General features: G+C 44.6%; 1 protein-coding gene across 2 annotated transcripts in view; it reads left to right on the forward strand.

Annotated features, from left to right (window-relative positions):
• CTNND2 (catenin delta 2) overlaps positions 1-15,641 on the forward strand; it is a gene marked incomplete at its 5' end in the record, with an annotated part of 778,908 nt that overhangs the window by 585,185 nt on the left and 178,082 nt on the right. The gene's annotated exons all lie outside the window — the stretch shown is intronic.

Genomic DNA, 15,641 nt, shown 5'->3' on the forward strand with positions numbered 1-15,641 from the left:
TCCAAAAGTAGGTGCTAAGCAGTTTACCATGATGACATTTTTTCCATCTTAGACATTTAAAAGAGAGGGTCACTTATAATTCTGGCCAGACAGTTCATATGTCACAGCGATCGTCACTGAAATGGGTTTAAGGAGAAAAAGACTTTTAATCAGATTCAGAGCTAGCATGTCTGTGGGATTCAAAATTAAACACAATTTCACATTTTATTCCAAACCACATTGACCTGTGTTGTCCAGCACTGTGAATTTAGTGCCTGGGCCAGAAGAGAAAGAGAAGGCTCAGAGATGGGAATTAACAGCATGTCCCAGAAGGACTGGGCAACAGGGCAGAGGTAACAGATCGCCAGGCAGAACTTAAAATCCAAGGGGAAAACTTACTCGTGTTGAAATCTAAAGATATTAAAGTTAAAAAAAATGAAGTTCAAAAAGTCTGTCTCTTTTGTTGTTGTGTGTTCTAGATCAAAATGAAAGGGGGTGTAATCATGGCTAAGGGGCCAAAATGCGGACATCGCTGATGGGTTATCATTCTGTTCACTGGAGTGTCTGGACCAAAGGACACCCTTGAACTTAAGTTGGAGAAGCAATACCAATAGGATTTCACTTGGCTTCAAAAGTCCATTCTCAGAAACCTTAAATTTAATCAGCAGAAATATTGTGTAGGTTAATTTTGCTGTTAAGGGGCTGTAGAGATAGCTTCATAAGTCAGAGCACTGGCCCGTCTTCCAGAAGATACAGATTGATTTCCAGCATCCACATGGTTGTTCAAAACCATCTGAAACTCGGAGAATCTGACCTCTTCTTCTGGCACCTCCTATAAAGTACATACATGGTGCACAAACACCCACACAGAAGATAAAATGAATCAATCAGCAAATCTTTCAGCCTAGTGTTAAGCACTGACCATTTGAAGTAGACTGGTCTGCATCCTGTTGCTTAATTTAAAAGGTGAAACTGTGTCTAAGTCATCTTGCAGTATCAGAGTAGAGTCTGAGAAGGAAGCAACCTACCCAGCATCACCGGGCATATCGGCTGGTAGAACAGAAACCCCTCGAGTGACAGGAGAAACTCACCATCAGGATAAGACCTGATGTCGCATTCAGAGCTGGTGAAGAAAGCTCTGGAAGGCTTTGTCGCTGTGCCTGATGCTGAGCTGGAAGGGGACACTGGTCAGCAGACTGCGATTGGGAAGAAAAGCTGGACATAATGCACGAGAGAGAGAACCACAACCAACCGAGATCCAGGAAGACAGACTGATGTCCTCTGCCGACCCTCACTGACTATGCTCTGTTTATCCATGACGTTTCAGAGCTTCCGTGTGTGTGTGTGTGTGTGTGTGTGTGTGTGTGTGGTGTGTGTGTGTGGTGTGTGTGTGTGTGTGTGTGTGTGTGTGTGTGTGAATGTAGAATATATTATAGCTAGCCCATATAAACAACACAAAACTCTGATATTTTATTTGCAAGCTGGAAGCCTAGACTGGGCAGCTTTTGAGCTATTCTAACTTACATCTTAGCCATGAACCCCATGTCACTTCCTGTTTTATACTCACCCCAGTTGTCCTCAGCTCATCATCCAATTAACTGTAAATTGGGGAGCAAGGTTTCCATAACAAAAATGGGAATTCACTCACCTTGGGGTACAGAATTTAACTTGTGATTACCTAGCAGCAACACCCCCCCCCCACCCTTAAGGAAGCTGAGAGGAGCTGTGGTGTGGGCAGACAGATCGCCATCCCCCATACTGTCTCCTCCCCAGAAGGGCAGGCACAGGGCACTGAAAACTACCAGGCCAGAGTGTTGGCTGTGCCCTGCTGGGAAGCCTCAGAACTCCTGGCTGCTGTCTCACTTCCGCAGGCCAGACTGTAGAGTCCCCTGTGGACAGCATCACCTGGAGCCAGGCGGGGAAGGAAGTTCTGGGAAGTCTACTTCCCACTCAGCCCACTCAGCATAACCCGCCATATCAGGACTGAACGAGGCAATATTTTTTCCTTGGTGCATAGGTGTGCACCACAAGCATGCCCGGAGGCCAGAGGAGGAAGAACACGTGATGTTCTACTCTCAGTCTCTACTATATTTCCCTGAAACAGAATCAATCTCCCACTGAACCTCCAGTTAGGCTGGATTCTAGAAAGCTCCAGTGTTCCCTCCCCACCCCAAAGGCTGGGGGTTACAAATGTCATGTCAGGGAAATGTTAGTGATTCCCCAAAACACAGACAGGAGGCAATCCAATGCAACTCACAGCAGTCTTTATTCTATTCGAGTTTGCTTGCTCCCCCCACCCCAGCCCCTGCCAATGCATCACAGTCATGCAGGATGGTTTTGGGGGAGGGGGACAGAACCCCGAATGTTTACCCGGGCAAGGCTTTATATAAGCATCAAGCAGGGAGTATGTATGCAAGCATCTAACTGGAAAGTTACTGCGGCCTTTAACACAATGGGCTGGTGCTGAGAGTCCTATCCTAAGCTTAATTTCTGCTTCCCTCTGCATGGGTGGTTGTTAGGCAGGGGGTGGACTTGTAACCTGGGGGTACGGGTTTGTTGGAGGAGTAGCCCAGAGACACTGGTCTTGTTGAGGGGGCAACTTGGAAACTAATGCTAGCTACCTGCCTGTTAAGTTTACCTGAGTTCAAACTTAGGTCAGGTCCTCTACACTGGTGTCTAAACTTAAAAGATCTGGCATCTCACAGACCTGTAGGCAGCCACACCCAGCTTTCTAATGGGGTTATTGGGGATTCGAACTCAAGTCCTATGCTTGCACAAGTAGCCTTATTTGCTGAGCCATCCCTCCAGTCTCTGAGTTTCCTCCCTAGGAGTTTCCATAGCTGTCTGGCACCATAGGCAAAAAGGTACCTACTGTCTACTGGCAGCCTTCGATGCCCCGTGGCTTGTTAACACGGACTCCTCCATCCTGAGCCACAGCTGATGCTTTTCTGCCGTCTGCTGTGGGACCTGCTTGGATCTGCTCTCCCAGCACAGTCGGCACGAGTGTGTGCACCTGCCGTGGCCCAGCTGCTCCGTGCCTCCAGCTCCCAATTTCCGCTTACTCAAGAGTTCCTATTACCTCTGCACTGGGACCTACTTCTAGCTTTCCTTTTCCTTTTTCAGTCTCTGGAAGGCTTAGCTAAGCATGTGATTCTTTTTTCTTCCCATTGTGATGAATTTTTATTGGATATTTTTATTTACATTTCAAATGTTATCCCCTTCACTGGTTTCTCCTCCAGAAACCTCCTATCTCATCTCCCCTCCCCCTGCTTCTATGAGGGTGCTCCCCCACCCACCCACCCACTCTCACCTTTTTGTTCTGGCATTCCCCTATACTGGGGCATCGAGCCTTCACAGGACCAAGGGCCTCCCCTCCCATTGATGCCATCCTCTGCTACATATGCAGCTGGAGCCATTAGTTCCTCCATGTGTACTCTTTGGATAGTGGTTCAGTCCCTGGGAGCTCTAGGGGGGGGGTCTAGTTGGTTGATATTGTTGTTGCTGTTGTGGGGATGCAAACCCCCTCAGCTCTTTCAATCCTTTTTTTCTCAGTCCTCCATTGGGGACCCCATTCTCAGTCCGATGGTTGGCTATGAGCATCCACCTCTGTATTCATCAGGCTTGGACAGAGCCTCTTAGGAGACATCCCTTTAGATTCCTGAACAGGATTTGGCCAATTCTGCAGAAGTATAGCTAGAAAGCTCTTCACCTTATAGACCCTTGGGACTGCATTAGAATCACTGGGGGTGGGTGGAAATAATCACAGATTATACAAATCTGCATGGTGTGACTGTGTATCAACACATAGATAGTTATCCTTCATGTTATAGTTTAGAAATGCCTCATTCACGGCTTTTTTCCCCATTACCCACTGTGGGTGTCACTATTCCCTAAGCAGAATCCTAGACTCTGTAAGTGGGGAAAGGAACTTGAATGGTAGTATGCATTAATGCTTTGTGCTTCCTAAGTGTAGATTCAATGTGACGAGCTAGCTTCCTGTGCCTGGCACCGTGCTGCCCATTCTTGCTGTCATGTCCTTCCAGCCTTGGTGGATTAAGCCAACCTAAACCCCTTCTTTCATAAGTTGCTCCTGCCAAAGTGTTTTTCACAGGAAAAGTAGCTAATGTAGTGGACATATGCAGTGAGAAATGGGCAGTCTCCTCCTATGGGACCCCCTCCTACTCTGCCAAAAGTCAGGACATCTCTTACGAAGACCAGAAAGACTCAAATTCCCTGTCATTTACCTTTATTGGAGGAAAAAAGGCTGGAGCTTGGCCTTACCAGGCAAGCCACCAGGTGGCTTATCTAAGTCCCACTGCACTCTGGGAAAGAGTGCTAGAGTGTTAGGGAGAAGCCTGTATTACATTAAGTGTGGTCCATTCACAGGAAGGACGACTTCCCAGAGAAAACTGTCCCCTCACTGATGCACTGCTGCTAATTCTAGTTGATTACTGAAGGGCTCCGAAGACTGAGTGTGTTTGATTGGTCTCCTGTGGACCACAAGGCATCTAGCTTGCTTCTAATTAGGACATTCATTATCGAGACATTGCCTGTTCTTATCTCGTCATATTTTGCTATTATAGTGGCAGCTCTTTATATAGCTCAATGAAATCCACAGGCAAAGGAAAACTTAGAGTCTCCATCATTGTTCTGACTCTCAATTTCTTCCCCTACCAAGCTGAGTCCAATAAAGGCAGGAAATGTACCATCAAATTCCTGCCCACCTCATACTCTACACTAGAGATAGATGCAGGTTTTTAGATTATTTCACTCATCCATTTATCAGACACATCAGCAACTGCCTAATCTGTAGATGTGAAGCCAAGACGTTTGCTACTGCAAGAAGGAAAATCCCAATTTCCTTCTAGTCATAAACCGCTCTCTCATAGGTACAGGTTCTTTCTCAGCCTCCAGGATGGTAGGAAATTGCTTTTAGAGAACCAGCTGGACAGTGGGGTGAGGCAAATCACGAGAGATCCTGATACTTTAAGAATTACATATAAAAGTATGAATACCCTGAGTAGAATTTTATTATCACTTCATAAAACCACTGCAAGAGATTTCAAGTATGAACCCAGAAACCTGTCCTCATGAATCATGTGCGATGGTAGACAAACCAGACAATAACCCAAAGCAATAGCTCTAGTACCATGAAGAGCTGCCATGGAAAATCAAATGACCTGTTTTCCTCAGATCAGAAAGGGTTACTGTATATGACGAAGCTCTGACTGATGAGATGCAGCCTGCATGTAGTGATGTATTAAAGAAAAGGGGAGTTCTGTTCTCTCACACTTAGAGTCTGTAGGACTGTCTTATAGTGATGGTATAGCTCAATCTCTTGGAGTCTTCAGACTTCAGACAGCTGGGGCTCCCCTGTCTCAATAGCGTGTCTCCCTTACTAATGCCCAAGATTATTCCTCAGAAAGTAGGAGATTCTGGTGTAAAATTTTTAAGAGTTATAGTTTATATTATGTTAAAATTAGGCTGATGGTATTTGTGACTAGTCAAACCAATCTAATGTCCTCTCTTTATTAAATGCAACATAATATGTAGCATGTAAAGAAATATCATTGATGGTACTCTGTTGGGGGTGGGGCTTACTGTAATTTATTTTTTACTTTTACTAAAATCCACTATAGAGCTCCATCAAAATCCTTTGTATGGGCTAGACTGATGGCTCAGGTTTTGCCCTGCAAAGATGAGGGCATGAGTTGGGATCTCCAGAATACAGAGTGATACAAGCCTGCAACTCCAGCACTGGGGAGATGGTGCAGGATCGACCAGTCCAATCAGTTGGCAAGAGAACCTGTCTCAAAACAAAATATCAAGGTGAAAAAACAATTGACAAAGACAACCAACATCAACATCTGATGCACACAGACAGACAGACAGACAGACAGACACACACACACACACACACACACACGAGTTTTTATGCCCTTAAGCTAACATTAGGTGATCATCATCATCCATCCAACATAATCCTAAAACATCTGAGGTTACCTTCACTAGTCATACAATATTCATCTCCAGGATCAGTAGTGCTGGAGACCTAAGTTAAACCTTCTCCTACATGCCTGTGCCAGACATGTTGGAATCTTAAAAATCTTCACAGGAAACTGTTATTGAGCACTGTTGGTTCTCACTGGCTCACCAACCTTCAAATTTACAGTGTGTTTGTGCTTCCACAGTGCATTTGTGCTCCCACGGTACATTTGTACTCCCATGATGCATTTGTGCTCCCACAATACATCTGTACTCCCATGATGCATTTGTGCTCCCACAATACATCTGTACTCCTATGATGCATTTGTGCTCCCACAGCACATCTGTACTCCTTCAGTGCATTTGTGCTCCTTGGCCTGACAATGCCTGATTTCTATCCCTACTTTGTAACTCAGGAGTTATAAGTTAATTAGATACACTTTTCTCTAATTATATTTGAGAGTTTGCTCTATTTGCTCTACAATTATCACAAAGATTACCATTAACTAGAGTTAACAAACACAGCATAGAAATTCCCACTGGATTTTGGAGATGAGGGGCAAAGCATACAGCGTCAACATCCGTGCCCAACACCTGGATTCCTTCCTAACAGATGTTTTCATATTATACTTAGAATAAGGTGTCCAGAACAAACTTCCATCATTCTGTGTCCCAGAAGACAAAACTAGTCTGGCAGAATGGAAGCTTCAGTTTTGCTCCTTCTGTGCCAGGTTTGCTGAGTGACTTGCTCCTCCAGTGGACTGCTTTCTGATTGACATCATGACAACCTTACTTACTGATGACTATCAGTCACATGTCCTCGAAGGAATGTTCAGTGAAAGGGTCTCAGAGAAATGACTTCTTAGCACAGGTGCTGTGTTCTAGGAACTCAAGAAACCGAAAGTTGGTCTCAGAGTCGGTTTTCCTATCATCTGTCTTTCGTTGCTGTTTTCCCACAGTTCAGTCAAGGTATCATAGACAATAAAGAAAAGTGGGTGAAGTGAGCCCTATCCCTGAGGAGTGGTCAGTTGAGAGAAACAAATCCATTTCCATAATATGATCATTGAAAAAAGGATGAGAAGCTTAGAGCAGGAAGCATCACCAATCAGTTGACTGAAGACTCTTCGCTTCCCTCTGATCTATATTATGGATCTGCAAGATGCTCTCCAAGAGCTACATTTTAGTAACTTCTGTTTTCCCTAGTGTCTGACAGTAGCAAGTAGCAGCAGCAGGAGCTTTCTTCTAACCTTGTAGTCATTGTGCTAGCTGTAGATATCCAAATTTTTAGCCCCCAATGATGGTCAGTGTTAACATCTCTCAGGCCAGGGGTCCTCAAGCCTTGCCTTTACAGACTGGCCACCTCCCTGGAGCATCTCTAGTGACTATAGCTTGCAGGTTCTCCTCTCTGGGGCCTTGCTCCATTGTACCAGCTCTATAGAACCCCTCTTCTTCTCTCTGCTTCTGCTTCCCTTTTCTGTGCTCGGCCCCAGTTGTTAATAACTGCTGCCAGGAAGGTATGGGCCCTTGACTCACATTGGCTTAGGCAGAAGTCAATCAAATTCAGGCAGCCTCCTCCTCCTACTGCTGCTTGGGAGGAGCCTTCTGTGAGATCACTGAGTTGTCTGGGGAAACAGCCCCACACTGAGACCACCAAGTGAATTTGGACCTGAGATTGCTGCTGGCAGGTAGATCTGAAGTCTCTGTGGGCCACTTGCTGCTCTCAACAGCATTTCCCATGTTTTATATGGGGACTCTAAATCCTGGAACAAGCAGGGCTGTTCCAGAGCCCAGTACTGAGTACCAGAAATGGGGCCCTAACTGCGAGATACCACTGAAGCCCTTGGACCTTTCAGCTGTCAAGACCAGTTGTGGGAGCCCAGGAATACATTCTGGGCTGTTTAGAATTCACTGATGTTGTAGGAAGTAGTATTTCGAAGGTTATCACCTCAAGTTCTGGCAGTACCCCCTGTAGCATCAGCTGTTAAGCTGTAGGGAGGTATTCACAAGTCCTAGGAGATCAAGCTGGCTCCTGTATTGAATTGAATCAGGCATTCATTCAACTACAGACCATTTGAGATAAGTCTTTATTGGGACAGGTATGACAACACTTGGAAGCTAGCAAGAGAGTTTTTCTCAACCAATTCATGAAGTAAACTAATCAGCTTGCTTATATACCTGGTGTACTGGCTGGTTTTGTGTCAGCTTGACACAAGCTGGAGTTATCGCAGAGAAAGGAGCCTCCCTTGAGGAAATGCCTCCATGAGATCCAGCTGTAAGGCATTTTCTCAACTAGTGATCAAGTAGGAGGGCCCAGCTCATTGTGGGTGGTGCCATCCCTGGGCTGGTAGACCTGGGTTCTATAAGAAAGCAGGCTTAGCAAACCAGGGGAAGCAAGCCAGTAAGTAACATCCCTCCATGGCCTCTACATCAACTCCTGCTTCCTGACCTGCTTGACTTCCGGTCCTGACTTCCTTTGGTGATAAACAGTGATGTGGAAGTGTAAGTTGAATAAATTTTTCCTCCCCAACTTGCTTCTTGGTTATGGTGTTTGTGCAGGAATAAAAACCCTGACTAAGACACCTGCATAAGGAGTTTTTCCACCTGTCATAGCTATTGTTTGAACAACCTTTGATTCTGGATCAATCATAGTCGTGTCAGCTTACAGAGCAGTCATAATTTTACTAACAGTGATAATTGTCTCCTAGGGAAGTACTTCCCTTTGGCCAAAGTAAAACTGACTCACCAAAATGTGTGATTGGGTAAGTCTAGCTCCAACTCTTCAGACTACCCTCCTGGCAATAACTGTACTGTCAGGAGCTAGGGAAGTCATGACGATTTTTACATGACTGTCTTGAAGAATCTGCAGAATGTTCCAAATAGCTGGTGCTAAGGGCAACCTGCCTAATGTTAGACTGCGTCTCTCTCTCTCTCTCTCTCTCTCTCTCTCTCTCTCTCTCTCTCTCTCTCTCTCTCTCTCTCTCTCTCTTGTAGCATCAATGGCTAAACAATCCAACAGCTGATAATTAGGAAATCAAATTACCACACTCTCAATGTTTTCATTTGTTTGCAGAAAAATGAGCAACAGAAAGGAAACCTACATACTTAAAAGAATTCATCACTAACAATGATAGTTTAACATATTTTAATTTTAATGGATCTTAACAATGTTTTAACAATGCTTATACCTTCCCAGTGCCCAGATAAAGAAGTATATCCCTGACCCCAATCTCCAGCAGAAAAATCAAAAGATTTTCACAAAGAAAACAATCTGTGGGAAAAGATTTAAAGCTGGGAACTTGACCTCAAGGTAGTCATAGTAGAAAAGGAAACCAAGAGTCAAGAAGGTTGTCTCTACCAACCCCCATGAGCTACATTGGCAAGAATGTTTGCTTGTCTTAGCAAGTGTGTGCAACACACACTCACAGTTACACACACATTCTCACTGAACAGGAACCTCTTCATGCCACTGTCAGTTCCTTTGAGCAAGACTAAGGCTACATGTTCAGCCTGGTCTTCTCTCCTCTTCAATATGTGCCCACTACCACTCTCACTGCTGTATGCTTCTGCATGGATGGAGAGACAAGAAGACAGTGTGCATCCTGACCCACTTCACAAACACATTCTTGGCCTACATGTTGCTTGACTTTAGTCTCTGATCTTCTTTTACTCGGCAAAATAGATTTGAATTGAAGAGCTGAGCTCTGTTTTCAAGGGGTGTGCCTGCTCCGTTCATACCCACACGATGTTCACAGATGAACTATACAGCAGCTCAAACAAAAGCAGACTCGAGCTTGTAATTCCATTCAGGTTTCCAGTATTGAATAGCCTCACAATTGCACTGACAAAGCTTCCTCCTTTTTCCTGTCCAGAGCTAATAGGCTTTTGCGTGATGTTTTCAGATGGTAAGGAACTGCCCTCTCTTCTTTTCATGGGATTTAGAACCTTCTGCTTGTGATTAATAAGGCACATTAAGAGGCTTCAAATACAAATTACCAAACATACAAACATTAATTTTAAAAAAGGGATTGTGGACATGACAACTAGCAGTTTGCTGGTGACTGGTGATGGTTTCTGTTGTTGTTTTGATGTTTTTATTTTGTTTTAGGTTTTTACTCTTTCCATAAGTGTACAGCCTCATGCAGCAGATGTTTGGTGCTAAGCATTCTCAGGGCACTGAAAAGAAAGAATGAGAAAGTGGAAAGAACAGAAAACTGAGAGGGGTTGGTATTAAAGCAACAGCAATCCGGAATTTTCTGGATGCCTGTCTTCTCCAAGACAGGAGTTCAGTGACTTGTACACAGGTGTATGTAAACACAGGTGTCTACACACAGGCTTTCACACATGCAGAGTCCTCAGCTCTGGTGTTGATTTTCCAAATAACTGTTGAGTGTGAAATGCTTTTCTCTCTTTCTCTTGGCCATTGACCTTGAACCCAGGGGTGTTTTCTATGTTGTGTAATTACCACGTACATCTAATCCTATCCACCCCCTTTTAAGGATGTTTGTGGCAGAACGATTTTTAGCAAATCTTATTCTACATGTACCCTTCAGGAGACTCCTGGTTCGTTCTTATACTCACAGAAGTAGGGATTTGGATTTAATGCATATTTGTGCTTCTGAGATGAGTGTGGATCATTTACACTCTTTGAGCAGTTAATCAATTTAATAACTTTCTGCAAAACTGTCTTAGTTATTGGGGTGTGAAAACACACATGTGAAGTTTTATTGTCATGGGGAAAATCTTCACATTGAGGATGCCATGTTATTTATAAGTTGAATCTGACAAAAAAAAAATGTGATTGTAAAGGGAAAACTTTCTGAAAAGGAACCACTCACAGCAAACACAAGCTTCATTAAACCAAGCAGTAAACAGGAAGGAATAGTCTCCTGTTTGCCAATCAACCTCACTGGTGGTAACTGAGAAATGTTACCCATATGATTAGGGATTTGAATACTTGGTTCCTGTTTTTTGGTCCTGTTTGGGAGATTTGGAAGGGGTGGCCTTCCTGGAGGAATGTGTACTTGGCTGCTTGGTGCTGTTCCTTCCACCACAATGGAGCCCTCTCTCCGGGACCAAATACACTGCTTCAGTTATGGTATTTTATCAGAGTAAAGAAAATTAACTCAATGCCGCCTCCAGATATTAAAGGTCTCTTTAACCTCCAGAGAGTTCCCCTCACCATCTCTAAGTAGCTAGCGTCTATTGAGGCTGCATATTATTGAGATTATTCCTTCCTGTTTACTGCTTGGCTGAATGAAGCTTTATGTTTGCTGCCGGGTGGTTCTTCATCAGAAACCTCAGTTTTCTCCTTTCAATTGCAGTGTTTGCTATGGTTACATCCAACTCTATGCAAAGTCCTTTCAAATGAAAAAAAAAAAAGACTAGGCCACTGTCTTTTTTGTGCAGGACATGCAATTTATAAGTACTCCTCCTCATAGCTACCCTTGGAAATCCCCCTCCTCCACTTATCTCTCATTAGTTGCTTTTTCTATGTGTTTTCTTCAGAGACAATAATACTGAAGCCTGGGGAAGAATACTGACCCTAAGATTTGAGGACAGGAAGTGAGAGCTCAGCCACCTATTGGAAGGAGATGGGAGGCATCTGAGACTTGTGGTACAAAGAAGCCCCCAGACATGGATGAGAGAGGAGAGAAGTTCAAGTTAGAGCACATAAGGGAAATCAAGTCTTCTACAAGGACAAGTTGTCTCATACCTTATCTATTCCAGCATGGTCACCTCCAAACACATATGCATAGGAACAATAAGGAAGGGAGTCAGCAGGTTGCTATTTAAAGATCAGGTGTGTGTGTGTGTGTTGTGTGTGTGTGTACTCGACCCGACCCTACCTACCCTTGGGGATTGGAGGTGAGGTGGTGCAGAGTCAACAGCCGCAGCGAGCTCATCTGAACACTGCAGAAAGCTGCTTTAATACTCTCCACACACACACACACACACACACACACACACACACACACACACACATCCATTGATCCCAAGAAAGCATCTCTTCTAAACAGCAGTTCCCCATTTGGCTGGTATTGTCTGAGCCAGCAATCCTTGGTCCCTCAGGCAGTCCTCAATTAGGTCCTCCTTCAAGAGATGCTTTTGCCGCTGCTGTAAATAGACGTGGCCCCGGCATTCCTTCTACATTTCCACCCTTTTGTTTTTAGATTTTGACAGACTAGTAGGATCTATCCAGGGTGCCATTGTCTTGACATTGTTGACCCCACCTTAGAGGACTCCCAATATACTGGACTGTGCCTGTCTTAGGTTGTCCTGTCTTCTAGGATCTTATGCATCATTGACTACCATGCCTCAAACAAATATCACTCTGGAGGCATGTCACACAAGAGGGAGACAAGGAACGGCCTACATGTCGGTCTCATGGGTCTCTGCCATCCATGATTTGATCACTTCCTTGGGGAACTTCGATTGAGATTTTCGAGAACCATCAACAGTTGCTACAAACAATAGCAGAAGAATTATAGGCTATGAACTTGAGAGTATGTAGAGCAGAAGACAACATGAAAGTAATATATATATATATATATATATATATATATATATATATATATATATATATATATATATATATATATATATATTTAATCCAACATTTATCTCCCCTACATCTATCAACTCCAAGAGAATAATTCACTGGCTTTTGCACATGTGTGCATACATATGTATGTATATACATGGGCTTTTAATCATGCTTGTGCAATATAGGCATGCTCAGACATTCATGTGTAGGCATGCAAACACATATCCAGATGTGCATACACAGGTATGTTCACACCAACACACACACACACACACACACACACACACACACACCAGTCAGAATGACCTTGGGTTCATCATGCATTGTCAGCCTCTTCAGATGAAGTTCTATATTTGAAGAACTTTATTCTGACTTTATTTCTACATCGGTTTAGTACACCAAGCCTAGCAGATCCTCTGCAGTGCCCTTGGAGATGCCCAATTGTCACTCTTCCCCCAGGCATTGTGCATTGCTGCTCTGCTGGTTGCTACAGTCCCATTGGCTGTCCTATAGGCAGACTCCCCATGGGTATCAGACTCAAGCCCCCAGAGAGCTGTACCTGCAAGCTGTTATGTGACCCAGAAAGAACGGCTTACTGCCCCCTTACAATATGGCTTATGTAGAAATCCCTAAAGAGTGTTCCCAAGGCCCCATGCATGAAGGAAACAAAGATTTCTATCTCTGCCTTTTCCCCTGAGATGGGATAATGCTCTCCTTGCTAAGCTGGGGAAGATTCTGTTCTAGTCTTTCAAAGCCCTTCCCCACACCCAGGACTGCATTCTGTTCCTAAAACCTAGCGGCTGGTTTCTGTTTGGATCAATTTTCCTCCTAGGAGATTTTCTGGTCCATCAGTCTAGACTTCCCCAGTCCATTTGGCCAGTCTAGTGAGGTCTCAGTTTTCATGCCCAGAACCTCCTGTGTGAACACACACCACCAGCTGGTGATCAATTATATGAACTCTGTAGGAACAATGGTGCCTTTAATTGTTTCTTTCTCGTATTTACTAATGCATTATACTTAATAATGCATTGTGCAATACACCTTCAGAATTATCTTCAAAATGAGACACAGTCTAAGCATGGAATCGTTGTTTCATGCCCACCTCAATCATACTGTCTGAAGATAATCTTATATGCCTTTAAATAATTTTGTACCTGGGGGTGGGTAAGCCTTATTTTCCCTTGGTGACACTCCATAAACCATGTGACACTCCTGCATTGTTATTACAACCTGTCACATAAAGTCGGCTGTCTAATTTTCCACCCAAGCCTCGTGATAGCCCTTGAAGCCATCATATTTAGAAACATTTTGTGTTGGGGTTGTCAGATTAGGAATATGGTTAACCTGTAGTGGATTCTGTCAGCCCTGTGTCTCCAGGCTTCCTGGGGAGACAGGTACTGTCTAATCTCATCAGTGGACAGAGGCATTCTGGCTTACAGACAGTGCCAGGCTGTGTCACTACAAGTACATGCATTTGTTGAGCTGTCTACAGATTTGGACCAGGTCCATGTTTACCAGGAAGTGACAGGCCAAGAGTATTTTGCTCCACCAAGCCCCCGGTCAAAGATATAAAAGGGCTGGTGTTACTAACCCCATCCTGCAGGTCACATTGCCCAACTTCCTCACACTCTTATTAGGTAAAGCTTTAAAATGAGCAACACTGGGGGTAAGGGTGGGTGAGGGTAGGAGTTATGGCTTCCTGCCTAGGGAGCAAGTTCCGTTCGGATCTTGAGGGGTTGGGCAGTGAACACTGTACAGCTCCTGAAACATTTGGTTTACGGTGCCAGAAGGAAAGAGATATGGTGCCAGAGATGAAGGCTCTACCCAAGGGTTCCCCTTAAGCTGCTTCAACTTATCTCAAAGTGGTCATCTAATCACCACTACTATGTTCTAGTTTACGAGAAAGGCTTAGTTTTACTCTAGGTTTCTCTGTGTTTGATGGTTGCCCACTGAGAGATACCATCTCAGTCAGTCAATGTAGGGTTATGGGGTCCCGTGTCAACTCCACTCCACCATGTCACACGGGAGTTTTGGCTGTAGCACGTGGGTGTTGGGTTATAGGGAAGCCTGAGACACCGCTCCAGGAGTGGGAAAGCACATTCCTAGACACAGGACAGCCGGAGCTGGTTTGGGGGGTCCCAGGTCTTGTGATGAGGCCAGGGACATCTGGTTCTCAGGCCCTCTTGGACACCCAGGTACAGCTGGGAACCATGGAAGAGCTGAGAACAGAGTGGCGCCTGCAGGATGGATCTAGCTCGAGCCGGGAGATGGGGGAGGAAGGAAAGGGCAGAGTTCTGGCTGGTCCCAAGGGGAACACAGGGAGGCCTTCTACAGCAGACTAGATGGCAGCTCCACAGGCAAAGGCATTCTTCTTGGCTCCCCACTGCAGATCCCAATGAAGAGGCAGTTCGTGGGGGGGTTTATTGTTATTGGTGTTTTGTTTTGTTTTGTTTTTTGTGGGTGCAGCGGGACTTTATTGATGGTATTCAAGAGAGTAGGGCTCCCTAGGCCCCTCCTATTATTATGGGGGTCTAGGATGGAGATTGTGAGGAGATGCTCAGTGTTAGGGGCCGAGTTGGGATGGGACTCCTCAGCAACTGAGGGCCTTTTGATAGCTCTCAGTGTCCTTGCTTGGGGGGTGGGGTGGAGGTTCTGGGGTTTTTTACAATGTCATAAGGTACTTATTGTTATAGCAGAAAGTGGATGAGTAAAACCGTAGCCACTTCTCAGAGTGGGCCTGAGATTAAATACCTTTTGCAGGAGGAACGTCTGTGAAGAAAAGCTTGTTAGCTAAGCCCTTCAGGCCTTTAGGTACCTCATTAAAATGGAGATCTGTCTTGAGCCTACATGACCATAGATCATGTCTTCTACATGTGGAGGGGCTTGAGGTGTTGCCCATACATGACTGATGGCCACAAATCTATGGGGCACTGTCACTAGTGACAGGGACCTGGTGCCCGGAAATCAGGCAAAGTACCTACCATTTCTTCAGAGTTTCTGGGGTTTCAAGCCTTAGCTTAACTGCGAACCAGGCCACCTTTCACGGTCCCACAAATCAACAATAAAAAATTACCTATAATGCTTTAAATATTAACTTAAAAATCTACCTCTAAAAAAATTCTTACATGCTAAG

Source organism: Micromys minutus, assembly GCF_963924665.1.
Source record: "Micromys minutus genome assembly, chromosome: 20".
Lineage (NCBI taxonomy): Eukaryota > Metazoa > Chordata > Mammalia > Rodentia > Muridae > Micromys > Micromys minutus.